This window comes from Lucilia sericata, unplaced genomic scaffold (genome assembly GCF_015586225.1).
Source record: "Lucilia sericata isolate MDLA Ls3-8-SP2 unplaced genomic scaffold, ASM1558622v1 Contig000033F_arrow, whole genome shotgun sequence".
Lineage (NCBI taxonomy): Eukaryota > Metazoa > Arthropoda > Insecta > Diptera > Calliphoridae > Lucilia > Lucilia sericata.
The window spans coordinates 877,501-894,024 of NW_023994071.1; the positions used below are offsets into that span (position 1 = coordinate 877,501).

Genomic DNA, 16,524 nt, shown 5'->3' on the forward strand with positions numbered 1-16,524 from the left:
TCGCATACCAGACACAGAATATGTCGGAAACTTTGAAACACTGTGCCCATATAGACATAAACACTGATTTAAAAATTCTTAGGAATTACGGCCTGGAAACTGAGTTTCTGAACATTGAAGGATAATACATTTAGTGAACACTATGTTGGTTTTTTTTATCAACAGAAGAGCTGAGGAGGCTCTGAATACGGCCTTGATCTGGGCTCAACCGAGAGGCCTCAATGTTAACCCGGCAAAATGAAATCTGTCTTTTCACAAGAAAGACAGAAATTTCTACGTATTGCTTGCTTCCTGGTCAAGAAGATACCAGTGACAGACAAAGTACTTAGTTGTAATCTTCGACCGGAAATTAAAATGGAGACACCACATAGAGGATAGGATCAACAAGGCACATATGTCGGAGAACTACAGACATGAATGGGGTCTTAGTCCTACTATGACAAATTGGCTTTATAAAAGTGTAATTAGACCAATTCTAGCTTATGTTTCAATAATCTGGTGGACTGCTTTAGACAAAAAGTGCAATATCAAACTACTACAGGGAGTTCAGCGTACATGCTGCTTGGGTATAAGTGGTGCCATGTGTACTACTTCAACTAAGGCTCTGGAAACGTTGCTATATATTCCACCCATTGAAACATATTTACGATATGAGGCGGCGCTTACAGCCGAAACTCTGGAGCACTTTCTTTGCCACTGTCAGGGATTCGTCGAAGTTAGATCCAAGTATCTTGGAAGTGATGTTATTCCGGAAATAACATTCCTGACTAACACTGATTGGAAGATTATTAGGAATTACGTTCGGAAACTGAGTCAATGAAAAATAATTCATTAATTTTTTTCATGATAAGGAGAGCACAACAGGCCCGATAGTGGCCTAGGTGTATTTCTTCGGATTTGATGTAGTATACATCCTCCTATCAACCTACCTACCTACCTTTTTCTTCCATGAAAAGCAGCGCACAACGGGCCCAATAGCGGCTTGTTTGTAATTCATTAATAAATAGTACGATTTTCTTATATAAAACAGTTTGTAAAACGTCTGCAAAACAGGATAGTTAAACATCGTATATATTAATATAAAGACCTCAGCTTCCACTTCTAAATCCGTTGAGAAATTTAAAATAGGTTGAGATTCAACTAGGTTACTGATTTATATTACCTTGAGTGTGCTTCGCTACCCTCAAGGTAATGGAATAAAATAAATATTATTATTGTAAATGTATATACATATCTGCAATATCAAAAAGTCCCTTTTAAATAAGTTTTAATTTTATGATTCTAGTCTCTATATTATAGACAATTAATAAAAACAGAAATGAAACAAAAAGTACCAGGCAGTGCCTTTTTATAGATTTTAATTAAAGGCATGTTTCATTTTCAACCAGAAATTCCTCGCATACAGATTTTTATCAATATGAAGCTGGGTACCAGAAAGTAACCTTTTTAAAATTTCGATCAATCAGGATATTGCGTGTTTAATTTTATGTTTATATATTTAATATTTTAGAAAACTCAAAAAGTACCAGATGAAGTACGAAAAAGTACCGATTTATTATTTATTTAATTTCATGTTTCTAAGTTCAATATTATAGAAAATTCAAAAAGTATCAGTTAAAGGACGAAAACGTACCAGGAAATACTGTAGTTTAAATTTTCATTCACGTTACCTACAAAGACATTTTCAAAAAGTTGAAATTTAGATTTTTACAAATTTCACAAAATGTGTTTCAGAATTGTAAGAACACTTTGACTTATAATATTTTTCATAAAATTTTTAATATATTTTATAAATTATTTTGGAAACATAATCCTCAAAGATGATTATGTTTCCAGCGCTTTTCATCGATGTACAATTTGTCTCCATTTCTTTCGTAATTTCTAATATTTTTCAAATAACAAGTTCGCCTGTGCATAAAAGCATTGTTTTGTAGAAAATGTATTTTTTTTGTACTTTGTGCCATTAAAGGCGGTACAAGAAGCTGGACCATCTGGATTCCAATTCTTTTCCTTCGAAAATATAAACTATGTAAAATTAATATGAAAATAACATATTTACAAAAAATTAGATAGAGTCATACTTGGGTCAAATTTGTTTGGATGTTTTATTTAGCGAACTGTAGCTTTGCAGTTACATGATGCGGACCTTGCCATATTTTTTAATATTTTGAATTATCTCTTTCTGAAATTGTCCTCCATACTGTTGTTTTAGACACTGAAACGCCAGTCTGAGCTTTTATGTTTTTTAACCCTTGAAAATTTATATTTAAGATAATTTGAGTACGTTGAATCAGGGAAAGATAATATTTTTTGAATTTGAATTTTCCCTACTGAGTTATAGAATGTCAAAGTTAAGTCACCAAAAAGCACCACCAATATTTTTTTATGAATATTGTTTTGTAAAATGTCATCTTACACTTATATCAATACAAGACAATTTAAATCTATATAGTCCGATCCCCTAAAATACAAATTTTTTGGCCATTAAATGAAGCTGTTTTTAAACGTTTTTAAAAAGCACTTTTTTAAAAGTAGTCATAAGTGAACATTTTTTAAAACCTGATTTTAAAATACTTTAAAAATACGGAAGATCTTTTAAAATCTCAATTATAAATATAATAAAGTCTTAACTTTCAGGGTCAGATAAACAAAATCTACATGGCACATCAAAAATACAACTTTTTTCTTTATTTTAGAACCAATTATATCCAAAAAACACGTGAACTTAATGTTCGGTCGTAGAATCTAGTTACATACTAGGTTTTGAAAAGTCGGTTCAAAATCGGGAGATATTTCACTATTGGATAGTAGGTCAGTCACAAATTTTCAGCTCTATCGGTCAAGAACTGCCGAACTTTTAAGGAGTCAACGTTGGACATTTTAGTCATAGAGGGTTTTATTCAAATGAGTGTAACTTTTCACCTATTGGTGAATGCTCCCCTATAAACATCAGGGTGATATTTGGAATATGGCTTAAGTCAATTATGGACAGAGCTCTTTTGAACTAATAAAATATTAATTTTTAAAAACAAAATATTTTTGTTCAATTTTTAAACCGTGAGCGTATGAGTAAATTTCTGAAGAGGACCTTTATATGCGTCAATTATGAACCGATACTCATAAAATTGTGTACATAGATTTCATTTTGTATAGAACTTGTTTATGTCAAATTTCATCGCAATACTCGTATTTTAAATAAGGAATACTCGTATTTTAATAGCCAAAACTCTTTTCTGAAGGGGCTAGGGTCAGTTATAGATCAGTCCTTATTAAATTAGGAATGAAGAATTATGTTCCTAAGTATAAACTTTTATGTCGATTTTCATCGCTGTACTAGTAATTTTCTGAATTTTCTTCATCAAATTTTCTAAGGTGGATCTTATATGAGAGGTATGGTCAATTACTGTAGACCGATTTCATATGAAACTTGTTTACATTGAATGTTATCTCTGTACTCGCATTTTTATGCCAGTAATTAGCGCTAATGTAATTTTCTAAAGGGGGCTTATATGGGGGTATGGTGAATTACCTACACATTCCGCATGAAATTCGGTAGTGAATTTTATAACCGAATTTTTAATTTTCTGAAGGGGACCTTATATGGGGGGTAGGGTCAATTATGGTTCGATCCACATACAATTTGGTAGAGAGATTTTGGCTCGCGAAGACCTTATATACTTGTATCACATTTTATCGATATACTCGTATTTTTTAACCCAGTAATGAGGGTTAAAGTAATTTTCTGAAGTGGACCTTGTATGTGCGGAAGTCTAAATTATGGACCGATCCTCCCTTAATTTGGTAGATTTTGGCTCGCATAAAACTTATGTGTGTCAAATTTCGTCACTATATTCCAATTTTTAAGCCAGTAATGAGCGTTAAAGTCATTTTCAGATGGGGACCTTATATGGCGGTAGGGTCATTTATTGGCCGATCCAAAAAAACAATTGGTACAGAGGTTTTGGCTCGTAAGAAGATTACGTGTGTCGCATTTCAACGCTTTACTCATATTTTTAAGCCAGAAATGAGCGTTAAAGCCATTTCCTGAAGGGGACCCAATATTGGGGTAGGGTCAATTATGGACTTATCCACATAAAAGTTGGTAAAGAGATTTTGGTTCTTGAGGAACGTAATTGTGTAAAATATTTTTGCTATATTCGTATTTTTCAGACAGTAATGAGCGTTAAAGTAATTTTCTGAAGGAGACCTTGTATAGGCGGTAGGATCAATTATGGACCGATCCTCACTAAATTTGGTAGATAGATTTTGGCTCGCATAAAACTTATTTGTGCCGAATTTCGTCAGTATATTCGTATTTTTGAGCCAGTAATGGCTGTTAAAGTCATTTTTAGAAGGCGGCCTTCTATTGGGGGTCATTTATGGACCGACCCTAAAAAAATTGGTAGAGAGGTTTTAGTTCGTAAGAAACTTACTTATACTGAATTTCATCGCTATACTCGAATTTTTTTAGTAATGAGTGTTAAAGTCATTTTCTGAAGGGAACCTTATATGGGGGTAAGGTCATTTATGGACCGATCCTAAAAAAAATTGGTAGAGAGGTTTTGGTTTACGTCGAATTTCATAGCTATACTCGTACTTCTGAAGCAGTTATGCCTGTTAAAGCTGTTTTTTTGGATGTCCACTTATATGGGGGCTATCCGAAAAAGTGGACCGATATTGCCAATACCAAACAAACCAAATCCCTATCGTGATTTCAACAGACAGACGGACGGACATGGCTAGATCGCCTTAGAATTTAATAAGGACCCAGAATATATATACTTTTATGGGTCTATGACCAATATTTCGATGTGTTACAAACGGAATGACAAAATCAATATACCCCCATCTTTTTTGATGGTGGGTATAAAAAAGAAAAAATCACCTCATAAAATTTCATACTTTAAAACGCAATATCTCCCGATTTTGACCCAACTTTTCAAAACGGAGTATTCCACTCGATTCTATGACCCAAAATTAAGTTTAGGTGTCTCGGCGTTTTTCTGCGTGTTTTTGACATAGTTACAGTGTAATTATGAAACATTAAAATAATGGAAAACTTCCAGAAATGCAACAAATTCAAAAATTTTTTATATACATATATACTAGCTTTACCCAGTGTACTTCGCTACCCTAGCAACAATATAAATAAAAACCCTTCACGATTTTTTATATTAACATTTTACGGGAAAACTCAATGCCATTTCTCTAGTCGACAAATGGTGGCTCTGATATTAATTTCATCGAACAAAAGACAATTGTTTTGTTAACTCAAATTTTGCACGAACAATTTTGACATTCGTGTAAACAATTGTCTAATAAATTTGTGGATAATGGGAGCATGGTACCTCCCATATGAATTAAATACAAAAATTCGTATATCTGGGAAACAATTAGATAGAATCCTCAAATTTCGCACGAGCAATACTGAAATCCATGTGAACAATTTGCGGAAAATGACCGGACTAGCAATAGGGGCATGGTACCTCCCATATGAATTAAATTTTTATCAATTCTATAACAGGTTCCACTAGAACCTTAGCTACCTAAGTTTTAATGTGTTTACTATGGCATTGAAATGTTAACAAAACAATTGTCTTTTGGTCGATGAAATTAATATCAGAGCCACCGTTTGGGATTAGAGAAATGGCAGTGGGGCAAACCATATGCCGTAAATTAAATGCTCCCCTATAAACGATAGGTTGATTTTCGAAATAGGGCATAAGTCAATGGACACATCCTTTTCGGATTAACAAAATATTAACTTTCGGATTAACAAAATATTTTTGTCCAACTTTCTAACCATGAACATTAGGGTGTCCCGTGGACCACTTTTTTCTCAACCGTCTTAATGTACTACATACGAGAAAAATAAAAAACAATTTTTTTGAAATGGTCCTCAGTTCCATTCCTGCGATTGAATATCTTGATCTCAGTACAATATGTATGTTCAAAAATAATTTTGTGTAATCTTTTCGAAATGGATATCAAAAATTCCGTAATTTTGAGCTTATCGCGGAAAAATAATTACAATTTTTGTTAGTGTAATTCTGGTCCGCAAAACGATTTTTATTGTATTAAGGGGCACATAAATCCTAAAAAATTCTTAAATGGACTAAACCAAATGCGAAACTATTTTTTTAATATTTTTCTGTATAAGCTAAAAATTACGACAATTTTGATACCCACATTAATAAAAAGTGAAAATAATATTCCTCTCCAACCCACTAAAAATCATATTTTTACCGTAATCAGCAGAAAATTACGGAATTTTTGAGGTCAGGGCCCAAATTACGGCATACGATATCGATCGAAAATTCAAGACAATCTAAATGAAGATTTCGATCGATATCGTATGCCATAATTTGGACCCATGATTTTCAATCGCTGGTAGAGAACTGAGGACCATTCGAAAAAAAATATTTATTATTTTTCTCGTGTTCAGTACATTAATGCGCATCAATTGATAGGTATTCCTACATGAAATTCTTAAAAAAGCTGTTCCCCGGGACACTCAAATGAGAATATATGGGCGGTCAATCGGGGTCATTGGCGGTCAAAGGGCCTTATATGGGGGTTGGGTCAATTATGGACCGATTCTCATAAATTTCGGTAGAGGGATTTGTGCTCGTAAGAAACTTACATATGTGGAATTTCAGCGCTATACTCGTATTTTTAAGCGTTAAAGTAATTTTCTTGGGGGGACGTTATATACTTGCTTATTCGAATTTCAGCGCTAGACTCGTATTTTTAAGCCAGTTATGGGCGTTAAAGTATTTTTTTGGAAGGGATTATATATGAGGGGTAGGGCCATTTATGTTCCGATCCTCATAAAGCTTAGTAGAAAGAATTTGGCCCATATGAAACTTATTTATGTCGAATTCCATCGCTATACTCGTATTTTTAAAACAGCTATGACTGTTAAAGCTGTTTTTCGAGGGGCCACTTGTATGGGGGCTATGCAAAAAGGGCGTCGATATTGCCCATTTTCAATACCAAACAAACCTTACCTATAAGAAATATTTGAGGAAAATTTCCAGTCTGTAGCTCTTTCTGTTCGGACTCTATCGTGCTATGGGGGCTATGCGAAAACGTGAACCGATATTGCCCATTTCCAATACCAAAAAACTGTTTATGTGAATCAGCGCATTTTACCTTTAATAATATTAATATGAAAACAAAATTATTTAATCTAAACGGACCTGATTTAATTTAGAAAATTTTTGGTACTTCATAATGCGACAATTTGTTAAAAAAATATCGTATGCGCCATCATAAGCACACGAAATTTTTTAGCAAATTGTTGCATTATTGTTGTCTTGTGCAGGCTTTTTATAAGAATCCGCAAGAGGGGAGGGACTCTTTTGTACTTTCTCATTTTTTAAATGAAAAAGTACCAAACGTTTTAAAGTTTCTATAGTGGGGATCTGAAACAAATGACACACGGTTCTTATAAAATTAGAATTTATAAAAGGGAAATTTTTGGTACTTTAGTACTTAATTATAAAAGTAATAAACATTTTATACTTAATTTTCATTGGGTAGCTAAGCACTGGGTACACTAGTACAATATATTTTTAGTGACTTTATATATAAATTTAATTTAGCGCGTTTTGAGTAAATGAACAGCGCGTTTTAGTATAAAATAGTTGACATCAAATAGTTTTGATACTATTTGATGTTCAAAAGTGCAGTGATACTCCCGCGTCTAATTTGATACTCTCAGGGCCACAATCACAATATCCGATTAATTTTTGTATGAAAACCTTCAATATATCGTTTCGATAAAAAATAACAACCCAGGAAAAACTTACATTGAAAAGTAATGAGTTAAAAAGCTAACAAAACCTCTTTTCAGCACTTCTTCATTAGCATTTTAAGTAATTATTTTAACACGGTGATGTCATTGGAGGCAAGTACTTCCATGCTCGCTTACAAATAGGGAGTTAAAGTAGTACTTGCAATTTCTCTTACAAAGAATTTGTTTAGTAAGTTGTTAAATTTTTTAATAAAAAGAGCCAGCTAGAATACGAACCAGGGACTTCGGTTTGTTAGTCAAATGTTCTACTCACTGCACCACTGCTTAGCTATTTTATTGAGCGTCAAATAATGGTTTTCACATACAAATTTAATTCTGTTTTCTTGTTTGTAAAACAGAATTCTTAAGTCGCAATCAAATAAAATGTGCAAACAAAGTGAGCCAAAAATAAAGTATAAGATTATAAGAAAGTCATTACCAGAGAACTTCTAAGTAATGTAGGCGATAAGTAGTAGTCATTGAAAAGTAGTTATAGAAGTGAGTTTGCTGGGAAGATATTGAGAATATAGTGTACCCAGTGCTTATATATATATATAAAACGATATGTTTTTCACGTCATATTCAGAATTGGATGTACGAGTAAATATTTAATTCAATAACCCATATTAAAGCGACTTATTGACAATGAACACTTGTAGCTAAATTATTAGCGTTATGTTGAAATTCTAAATTTATCCTTGTATGGGGCCAAATGTGGCCTGATTTTCATTAAGACCGGATTTATTAAAATATAACAAATTATATCAAGACAGCTTTAAAATTAACATATTTACAAAGTACAATATGTATGGTAGCTATGAGATAACATGTACCCATTTCCTGTAAAAGGTTAACATTGAGGGACGGACAAGGATTCATCATATCAACATATAATGCCCTTTCTACATCCGTTATGGATGGTTTAAAAATGTCTAAATATAAATGTATTTAAGAAATCACCAACATTAGCAAAAAAACAAAATTATTTTAGTACTAAAAAACAAAATTATTTTAGTACAAAATCTCATTTCCCATCCCTGGTTACACTTACATTAAAGCAACAGATACAGAAAGTACAAAAAATCTTCTCTTTATTAAAAAAATAAAATAAAAAAAATAATAATTAAATTATTAAGTATATTAAGTATTTATAGCAATTTTTAAATTTCTCTATCTTAAAAAAAGAAAAATTCTGAAAGCAAAACTCTCTATCTTATCCAAAAATTGCTTCAAACTCTATTATTTTGGATAATTTTCTGTTGCAAAACAAGTGTTTTTACTAATTTGGGCATGCTGAATACAAATCCGCAAAAATATTTGAAATTTCGAGATATTTGCTCATTATGATATTAATTTGTAGGGAGATCGACTCGGTTTTTCCCGACCGGTTTTTATCGGGTTTGAGGGGGTCCTTATATGAAGGGTAGGGGCAATTATGGACCGATCCGCATAAAATTTGACAAATAGTTTTATGTTCCAATAAAATTTGTTAATGTCGAATTTCGCAGCTATATAGTAATATTATAGTCAACAGAATGATGGTGGGTAAAAAAATATTTTATGTGACAGGGATTTTAACTATTTTTTCTATATTTTTAAAGATCTATTATTGAAAATTTTTAAAATCTATTAATTTATAATTTATTTTTGCATTTTAAATAATTTAAATAAGCTTAAAGTACATTATTAATTATAATTGAAATTCGATAGCCAACAAAGTACACCTTCATATTTCTTAGACTAAATGAATTTTAGGTGCATTTAAATATTTGCATCTCAATTCTGATCAGTTTGTTATAAATTCTGTTAAATGCATAAAATTATAATAAATTAAAAAAAAAATAATATAGAACGTTTAAAAAATTCGAAAAAATAGATGTAATGCCCGTGACAAAAATATATTTTTAATATTATGCATAAAAATATTCGAAGGTTCAATCGACTTGTGCACTTTAAAAAAGCGACGTGACCTCAAAAATTGAAGTTTTTCCGTGTTCCTGGAATTCATGTTATATAAAAAACGCATATTTTATTGCTTTTAATTCTTTTGAATAAAACCGGTTAATCGGTTTTAAGAAAAATTATAAACCGAAAACCGGTTTTTTGAAAATGCCATTTTCCGGTAATACCGAAAACAGGTTTTTGAAAAAAGTCGAATAATCGATCTCCCTACTAATTTGATTCATTTTATTGCCGTGTTTAACCATATAACATTGATTTTGGACCAAAACCTTATAATCTGTTGCTTTTTCAACAATTTGGTTTATATTACTTCATTAAATTGCATAAAATATAATATTTATTGATATTAAATCAAATAAAATATTTGTATTTCTATGAAAAACTCTCTATCTGAAGGTTGTAAAAAAATTTCGTAGAAAAAAGCTCTATCTGATATAAATTTGTGAATAATTTTGCAAATAATGTTAAATTTTATTTTTTTTATATATAACGATTTAGAATATGGTCGTAAAAATATATGAAAAAATTCAAAAATCTTCACGAACTAGCGAAATAAACAGTTTTTTTGCTCTCCTGAAAACTTGTGTTATTTTAGATAGAGACTATTGAATATAGTCCCACGATATAATATATAGATCAATTTTTTTATAATGAATTTCCACACATACATATGTATGTACCAGAGAACTGCAATGGGTGATTGAAAAAGATTCACACCTTAAAAATTATTGTATTTTTGTGTATTTTTATTCAAATGTTCAAAATTGTTTCAACAACAAAAATCCAATTTGTTTTTAAATAAATCAAATTTGTACATTTTGTGTTGTTTTATGAATAAAATCATTGCTAAATTCATTCTAATCAATTTGTGTGTCTATTCGATCGACTCAAAAATAATTTTTTTGATTAGAAATAAAACACAAAAAGGCAACGATCAATGTGTGTGATTTATAGCTCAAATATTTATAAAAAACTTTGGGAGCTTTACGAAACCATAGAGGTATGAAATTCGTGGGACATCTTTAGTAGTCCCATTCACGATAATGCCCGTTCTCTTCTGCTGCAACAATTTTTAAACAATTTGACTATTAAATTGCAAAAATAAAAATCAACTTGGAAGCATTTAAACTTTGTTATAAAAAATAATCCACATACAATGACATAAGTAATCGAATTTAGGTGTCCTTTTAAAAGAAACATAATTTAATAATATTTATTGTGTGTAAAATTAATAATTAAATCTACTTAAAATTTGGATAAATTACATTTACTTAAATAAATTTAACTTTTTAAAAAAAAAAAAATCCATAAATCCATAAATCTTTTTGCTTAAAATTGTTTTAAGGGGTTACTATCAACCGAAAGGATATATTTTTGTCCCAATTGTCCCACAATTTTGGGGCATTTGTACCATCTTTTCATATAATATCATTAAAATGACGATTTTTGACCATATTTCCCATTTTTTTCTCTTTTTCCAGATTAAACCAAAATTTAATATTGGGATTTAATAGATTCCTTGAGGTATCTAAAAATAATAATTTTGGTTATAAGGATCTGTACTTAAACATTCCAAGATATTTTCTAATTGAATTATCTGGATCTTAAGTCCCTTTTCGTACCACTAGGATCGATATTTTCCGACAAAGTTGGCTAGTATATATTATATATATATTTTAAATTTTCAAGACATCGTAGCGGTATACAACTCCAAAACATGCCTTAACAAAACGTCATCCTATACAGTAGATTTCAGTTTTTACTACTCATATCATTCACGATTATGTTGCCCATTACAACAAAACTGTATGTATGTCCAAAATTCTGGGTTTATTTTGATCATAGTAGATAATATTTAAACAGATATCAATATTTAGACCATAATGATATGGTGACATTCAGCCTAGAGGCCATTGGTTATAAAAAGATTGATTCCACTATATTGAATGGCGTTTCTTCGAGGCATGCTTTAGAGTTGTACCCTTCCACAATATATTGAAAACTTAAAATGTATAACAGCTGATATCTAAAACAATATATAGAAGACAAGTTTCCCCGAAAAATGTTTACCCTAGTATTATAAAAATGGAATTGAGTTCCAATAAATTGAATTAGCGATAAAGAATGATTCCAATAATATATCTTGGAACGTTTAAATACAGATTCTTGTAACAAAAAAATATTATTTTTAGATACCCCAAGGGGTATATAAAATCCCAATAACAAATTTTGGTTTTATCTCTGGGAAAAAGGAAAAAAATACAAATATTCCCAAAAATCGCCATTTTAATGATATTACATGGTACAAATGCCCCAAAATTGTGGACCAAATGAGCCAAAAATAAATCCATTCGGTTGATAGTTACCCCTTAAAACAATTTTTAGCAAAAAAAAAAAACATTCGATTCTAATTTTTGTAAAATTCGTATACTTTTGTGAGGTAATTTTATGGACTTTTTTTAAATAAAGCCAGAGATGGGGACAGTGCAATAATTTTTAACTATCACTAATAATTAGTGGTAGTTCAAAATTATTCACTACTTTTGTTTAAGTTTAGTGATGAATTGAAAAATATAAGCCTCACTCAATAATAGTGATAGTGATATTTAAAATTTTTAACTAAAAATATTTTAAAAATAGTTAAAATATTTGTTTTTACAGCCTAGTGAAATAATTTTTTCTACACTAAATTATTAGTTCAAAAAATATTCCTGCACTATTTTTTTTTCTACGGAGAAATGTTTCACTCAATTGAAAGTTTAAGTTAATAGGTCAGTCTAGAAATGGTTCAAGTCAACCAAAAAACTCATTGGACGAATATTATTAATGAATAAATTCATTATTACATTCATTTCATTATTTACAACATTTCCAAGCTATTGCTTAAAAAATATCCAGTAATCACATCATTTTTGCAACTGGCTATCTAAATCTGTATTTTCTATTTTAATAGATGTATCTTTACAAAAATTTAATCATTTATTGTCTTACAAATTCTTTAATTTTCATTTTAAAAAAATTAGTGCAAAGAAAATTATTGCAGCCTTTTGTTAGTTACTGTTCAAATTTTTAACTATTTGAGTGTAGTGCTTTTTTCTACACTACCACTCAATTGAGTTATAGTTAAAAAAATAAAATTATCACTAAAAAATATTAGTGCTAAAAATATAAGCTTCACTATCACTAAGCTGCTGAAAATTAGTGAAAAATATATTTTTTTAAATAATATTTAGTGCTAGTGAAATATTGATTTAACTAAAAAAATAGTGCACTACCCCCATCTCTGAATAAAGCCAAATTAATTTATGTAAATGTGAATTTTTAAAGTTTTAAAAAGCGTGATATCAAAGCTAAGGACTGTCTAGACAATTTAACAAATTAATTTATTAATTTTGCACACAAAATACATTATTAAATTTGGTTTCATTTCATATTATACCTAAATTTTTTTTATATTTAAAATTAAAACTAAGTAAGTAAGTGGTCACTATGACCATTGTTGTGGTAATATGACTTAGAGCGGATTTTTGAGTCAACAATTAATAATCAGATTAGTTAATCTATATACAGTTAATCACAAAAATAAGTATACAGAAATACTGACGATTGGTTTTATTTAAAAAAACATATTATTTTTTCAAAAAACAAGAAAGTAACACATTTATTTATTAAAAACAATTATGATAATTATTATTCACTACTTTTTTTCTTCATATTTTGGTTCTTTGAGTTCTCGTTTAAGCTAAAGTTAAAAAGGTGCAAAATTTACGTCACAAAAGTAAGTATACAGATCATTTCAGTATATATTTGGTTTAATGATATTAACAAAATTTATGAAAATTTTACTTGTATTAATATAATTACTTTTTAATAAAATATTTTTTACACAATAACTTGGAAAAAATCTACTTTTAGTTCCGAAATCTTGAAATTTGGGCCGATTGGCTCCGGAATTAATTAGTAGAACAGTTTTTTTCTCATTTTTTTCCACTTTAGACCCCGGATTTTGGATCTGAGGGTCATTGAACCCTCCAAATGATGCATTGGAAATAGAATTTTTAACTTTTGAAAAGAGTTGTTATTTCGAAATTAATGTTATATGCATGGATTTGGCCATTTTGAACACAGTACGTTCTTAAAAAACCGAAATTTAAATCCGATTTCTTAAGACTTACAACATAAACTTTAAAATTTGGATAATTCTATATATTTTCTTTAATTTAAAAGGGTTTTGCAAATACTCCGATTTCCAAAGCATACAATAATCATATCTTGATATACTCGATACAATAACCATGTTTTATGGATCGGACATTTTATTTGTTCTAGCAACAAATTAAGATATATCCGTGTTCAAAATTGTTCAATTCGTATTCATACCACCAATTGAGCCTGATTTAATATAAAAATCTTACTATTTTGGACAATAATTAATTTCAGAACCGATATGTAGTTTAAGTTATTGACATGGTCACCATTTGACGATTATTGGTAGTATTTAGGAATGTGTAATGGATGATTGGAACCAAAAAACTTGTTTTAATTAATGGATACTAGTACAAATATTATTAATATCGCATTTTAAGATATACATTTTAGGAAATCGCCGTTAAATATCGAATATGAACGCTGTACTATGTTAAAAACGGCAATGTTCCGCAATGGATTGTAATTATTGTAAATAAACAATTAATTTAAAAGTTAAAATATCGTCTTCCAATGTATCATAATGAACAAACGAGGGATATTATTGAATACCTGATCCAAAACTCCGGGGGTTTAAATAGTCAGATGTTCTTAAATAGGAAAAAATGCTCCTATAAATAATATTCAGATCAATTACCAAAAATTTCAATTTTTCGGAACAAAAAGTGAATATTTTCCATGTTATTGTGTACAGAATATTTTATTATAAAATAATTACATTCAAACAGGTAAAATTTTCATGAATTTTGTTAATATCATTAAGCCAAATACATATTGAAATTATCTGTATACTTACTTTTGTGACGTAAATTTTGCACCTATTTAACTACACCTTAAATAAGAACTCAAGTAACCAAAATAACCCAGAAAAAAGTAGTGAATAATAATTAGCATAATTGTTTTTAATAAATAAATGTGTTACTTTTTTGATTTTTGAAAAAATAATATCCTTTTTTAAATAAAACCAATTGTCAGTATTTCTGTATACTTATTTTTGAGATTAACTGTATATAAAAATGAATGTGTGTTTATTTGTTTGTGGGTTTGTTTGAAGTCTATAGACGCCTAAACGGCTGGACCGATTTTCTTGAAATTTTAACAGTATCTTCCTGTATATATGGAAGGAACTATAGGCTACTTTTTATTTTAAAATTTCAAGTAGGCGAGTTGCCACGCCTACTTATTTAATAGCTATTAAAAGTCATATATCTTGGAAACTGGTACAATTGGAGTTCTCAAATTTTGCACGGACAACTTTGACATCCATAAGAACGTTTTTTTTTGACAAAATGGGCGGAATGACTATAGTGGGCGTGCACCTTCCATATTAAGAAAATATTAAATCAGTATATCTCGGAAAATGTAACAGTTAGAGCCCTCAAATTTGGTCGGAGCCACATAAGTCTCAATGTGATTTGTTAGGATAAAAAATGGGCGGACTAGCAGCAGGGGCGTGGCACCTCCTTAATTAAATACACAAATTCGATTATCTTGGAAACTATTAGAGTTAAAAGCTTCGAATTTTGCAAGAAGAACTTTAGCATCCATGGAAATATTTTGGGTAATAAATTGGCGGACTGCCAATGGGGGGAGCGGCACCTCCCATATGAATTAAATACAACAAAATATTTTATCTAAGAAACTAATAGAACTAGATTCCTAAAATTTTGCAAAAAGGACTTTCATATTCATCTGAACATTTTGGGGGAAAAAAAAGCGGACTTTCATCAGGGAGTGGCTTGGAACCCCCATATGAATTATATAGAAAAATTTGTATATCTGAGATACTGTAGAAGCTAAAATCTTCAAATTTTACATGAAGAACTTTGACATTCATGTGAACATTTAGAGAAAAATTGGCGGACTTTCAATGGGGGGATTGGCCCCTCACATATTAATTAAATTGGGAAAAATTGGCGAACTTGCAATAATTTCAGTGGCATCTCCCATGTGTAAGTGGTTTTTTTTTTTTTGCTTTTAGTGTAGCAAAGCACACTGGGTATAGCTAGTCTAAACATAAATTTAATCTGATGTTAATCCCCTTTGATGTTTTTGAGTAAAGAATAAACTTCGCAGTGTTGCCATACAAAACAACAGAAAACGTCAAAACAATGCATGTTTTATAAAGAAGAAGAAGATAATTGTAAATTTAATATGAAAATTAATGAAAACTTAAATTTAAAACAAAAAAATATTTTGAAGTGTCCATAATTTATACTAATCAATAAATAGAACATTTTAATGTTTATATTTATAAAAATTGTATCAATTTTCTGCATCAGCTGTTTACACTTTTGCATTTCATGCTTAAGTTTAAACCACCTCCATTGGGAACTTAAAATTTTAATTTAATCGCAAATCTTTCACCTTAAGATTGGCCCTTAAAAATTATCCTAATGTATTCGTAAATCACACTACTGAATGTTAAGTTAAGCATTTATTATATTCTATTATAATAAATACATAAGACTATATTCATAAACAAATTTTTATTTTATAAACCTATTATAAAATAAAATGTTATTGAATGAGAGAGATAGAATTTAATATAATAAAGA

General features: G+C 29.9%; 1 protein-coding gene across 1 annotated transcript in view; it reads right to left on the reverse strand.

Annotated features, from left to right (window-relative positions):
• LOC119612032 (tyrosine-protein phosphatase 69D) overlaps positions 1-16,524 on the reverse strand; it is a 314,226-nt gene that overhangs the window by 235,209 nt on the left and 62,493 nt on the right. The gene's annotated exons all lie outside the window — the stretch shown is intronic.